The sequence below is a fragment of the Micromys minutus genome, assembly GCF_963924665.1.
Source record: "Micromys minutus genome assembly, chromosome: 20".
In the NCBI taxonomy this organism is placed as follows: Eukaryota; Metazoa; Chordata; class Mammalia; order Rodentia; family Muridae; genus Micromys; species Micromys minutus.
In genome coordinates, this window is record NC_137955.1 from 52,980,444 (window position 1) to 52,983,450 (window position 3,007).

General features: G+C 38.4%; 1 pseudogene across 1 annotated transcript; it reads right to left on the reverse strand.

Annotated features, from left to right (window-relative positions):
- Positions 1 to 1,727: 1,727 nt before the first annotated feature.
- On the reverse strand, positions 1,728 to 2,065 carry LOC308433809 (calmodulin-like; annotated as a pseudogene). Its single transcript has one exon. The product of its transcript is annotated as a calmodulin-like (transcript).
- Positions 2,066 to 3,007: the final 942 nt, after the last annotated feature.

A 3,007-nucleotide genomic window follows, 5' to 3' on the forward strand; every position in this document is an offset into this window, starting at 1 on the left:
CTGTATGCCTACTATGATTCCAACTGTCTTAGGGTTTCTATTTCTGCACAAACATCATGACCCAAAAGCAAACTGGGGAGGAAGGGGTTTAATCAGCTTATACTTCCATATTGCAGAACCTCTGAACTCTGAGTAGCACACTGAAAACTCAGTGTGTAGTAAGATGTCTGTAAATCCTGTACAGAAACGTCTTATTCTGAGAATGATGTTTAAATTTTTTATGAGTGTATAATTGGATTTTTGACTTCCTGTTGTTACATTGTAATATGTAATTTAAATTTCTATCTTTTTATTTGGAAACATTGCCTAAATTAATAAATGTAATTGCTTGGTTTATTTTTCTGCCAAATGACACAAAAATTTAAAGATCATTTTGAAAACTTACAAAATATCATTACTTTTGGTAATTTAATATATATGGGAAATTGGTTGTAAAGAGAACTTATGCTATTATTGTAACCTGCAACTGATAGTAATAAAAGACAGAAAAAAAAAAGGGGGAAATGCATCTGTGAGGAGTATATGGCAGGAAATAGTCAAACTCAAAGCCAAAAATCAACCAATTTGAAACAAAGAGAATGATACAAAGAATCAACAAAACCTTGGTTCTTTTGAGAAAATCAACCAGAGAGATGAACCCCCATATAACTAAAGGGCACAGAGACCATAACCAAATTAACAAATCAGAAATGAAAAGGGACACATAACAGAAACTGAGGAAATTTAAGAAATCATTAGATCTACCACAAAAGCCTATACTCAACAAATCTGGAAACAAATCTAGATGAAATGGATATTATTCTAGGTAGATATCCTGTACCAAGTTAATCAAGAGCAAGTAAACTATCTAAACAGGCCCACATCCTCTAAAGACATAGAATAAGTCATTAAAAGCATTCCAACCAAAAAATAAAGCCCAAGGCCTGATGACTTTAGTTCAGAATTCTACAAGATCTTCAGAGAAAAGGTAGTATTGACACTCCTCAAAATATTATATAAAATGTTCCCCAGGGCAGGAGCGAGGATTAAAAGAGAGACAACTAGACAAAACTATAACATGACTCTGGCCAGTTCTGAGGCTGAAGCAAAATTGTTATTATTCAGTCCTCTTTTAAACCACTTTTTTTAATTATAATTTTTAATTGGAAAACAAATATACAACTTGGAATGGATTTGAGGCAAATTGTGCCATAAGCAGATTTTCCTTAAGTGGCTAAACAAAGTTTAAAAAGCAAGTAACAATAAAAGAAAATGTTTCTGGCACAATACCAGCAGTACAAAAAAAAAAATAAAAGTGTATGGAGTACCTGGATAAAACACCCGTTTTGCAATAGTGCAACTTTTAAGTACATATTGTTGACTGTCCACAGTCCACGCAGAGTTACAACTCCACACTCATGCTGACAGTTCCTAAAAGCTATTTCAAAAAAGGCATAACCCAGATGTTTCCTCATTTGACCAACTCCATCTAAGTTTAGATGTGCAGAAGGGCTTAGATATATCCAGAGGAAGCCACATGCAACATGGTACTTGACCAATTTTCTAAAATAAGGTTTAAGGACAATGACATCAGATAAGGGAAGAAAACATGGAGGAATGAAGTCCTAATTACTATATATGCATGTTTTTTGACAGTAGGGGGAAACCTTTCACAGATAAGTTACAAACAAAGAAAAGGCAAATAAACAATTTTGTACAAGAAATTTAACACATTCTGTACAGTGTCTTCACTTCGCTGTCATCATTTGTACAAACTATTCATAGTTTACCTGACCATCCCCAACAATGTTTGCTTCCCTGATCATTTCATCAACCTCTTCAACTGTTAACTTCTCTCCAAGGTTTGTCATCATGTGGGGAAGCTTTGCTGCACTAATATAGCCAATGCCATTCTTACCAAACACACAGAGCTTCTCTAATCTCTTCTTCACTGTCTGTCTTTCATTTTTCTTGCCATCATTGTCAGAAATTCAGGGAAGTCAATTGTGCCATTACCATCTGCATCTACTACATTGATCATGTCCTGCAGCTCTGCTTCTGTGGGTTTCTGCCCCAGAGACCTCATCACTGTCCCCAGATCCTTTGTTATTGTCTCATCCCCATCCTTGTCAAATAGTGAGAAAGCTTCTTTGAATTCTGCAATCTGCTCTTCATGCAGCAAGGGCTACCGGTTTCCGAGACAGGAACACACAACCACTCAACTCAGACTCTTAAACCACTTTAATTACATGCAGAAAGATAAGATCAGTTCTGCGTCACGGAACAATCAAGCCAATAATCAAAAATTCTGTAATCCTTTCTAGGAGCTAGACTGGGAGACTGAGACAAAAGGGATTTCCAAAGACAAAGGGAAGGTCACACCTACATCAGAGGAGCCAGCCAAGAGCTTCAAATGTAAATGTTCTTAATACAAGCCAGTTTCCTGAGCCCAGGGTCAGAGTCAGATTCCTACCTTGAGTTTACTTCTATTGTTCTGGTGAGGTCAAAATTCCTGCCACCAACTGTCCAGAGGTGACAAAAAGTGTAGGACCCCCTTCCGGGGACCCCCACTCAAGTCTCAAGACACAGGGTTACCCAATGAAACATGAGAGACCTTCTTGTTGCAAAGCATGAGGTGGTTTAATGACGGAGCTCCGGGCCGATACGTATCTCACGCAGGAGAAAGAGGTACCGGCCACGAGGCTCGAAAGCTGGGGAATTTTATAGGTCGGGGGTTGGGAGAGAGGGTTGGGGGCTGGGAAGTACAAAGTTTACAAAGTTTACCCAACACCCATAGCCTACTTGCAGTTAGGAAGTCCGGAGACTGGTGGGGCAGATGCTTATCTAAGTCGGGTTACACATCTAATTTACATTTGAATAGACTCGGGAGGGGCTCATTTGAATGAAGACACAGATGTAAAAGACAGCCAGGACTAATGTTTTAACAATGGGCTTAGCAGGGCATGCCTGGACTTGTTTTACCAAGTTCTCAGTCCTAGGCCTTTAAGCTCACAAACTAACCTTTTTT